At 55.4% G+C, this 298-nt stretch overlaps 1 protein-coding gene across 1 annotated transcript in view; it reads right to left on the reverse strand.

Annotated features, from left to right (window-relative positions):
• LOC104274957 overlaps window positions 1-298 on the reverse strand; it is a 20,038-nt gene that overhangs the window by 4,735 nt on the left and 15,005 nt on the right.

Here is a 298-nt window from a genome sequence, read left to right on the forward strand (position 1 = left end):
ACCTCAGAGATCATTTAATCCAACCTTCCTGTCATGGGCAGGGACGCCTCCCAACTAGATCAGGTAACACATGGGGACCAAACGGGAATCGAACCTGCGACCTTAGCGTTGTTAGTGCCACGCTCAACTGACTGAGCTAACCGGCCCAAATTCAGGGGATTGGAAGAAAATTCTTGCATCGGGAGAAAGAGGTACCTGCACAGATCCTCCATGCCGATCTGCAGCCAAATGAGATGTCAGGTACGAGGTATTTGTCTGCCGGCTCGGCTGGGGTCTCCCCCCCCCCCGGCGGACCCGA

The sequence above is a fragment of the Apaloderma vittatum genome, unplaced genomic scaffold (genome assembly GCF_000703405.1).
Source record: "Apaloderma vittatum isolate BGI_N311 unplaced genomic scaffold, ASM70340v1 scaffold3056, whole genome shotgun sequence".
Classification (NCBI taxonomy): Eukaryota; Metazoa; Chordata; class Aves; order Trogoniformes; family Trogonidae; genus Apaloderma; species Apaloderma vittatum.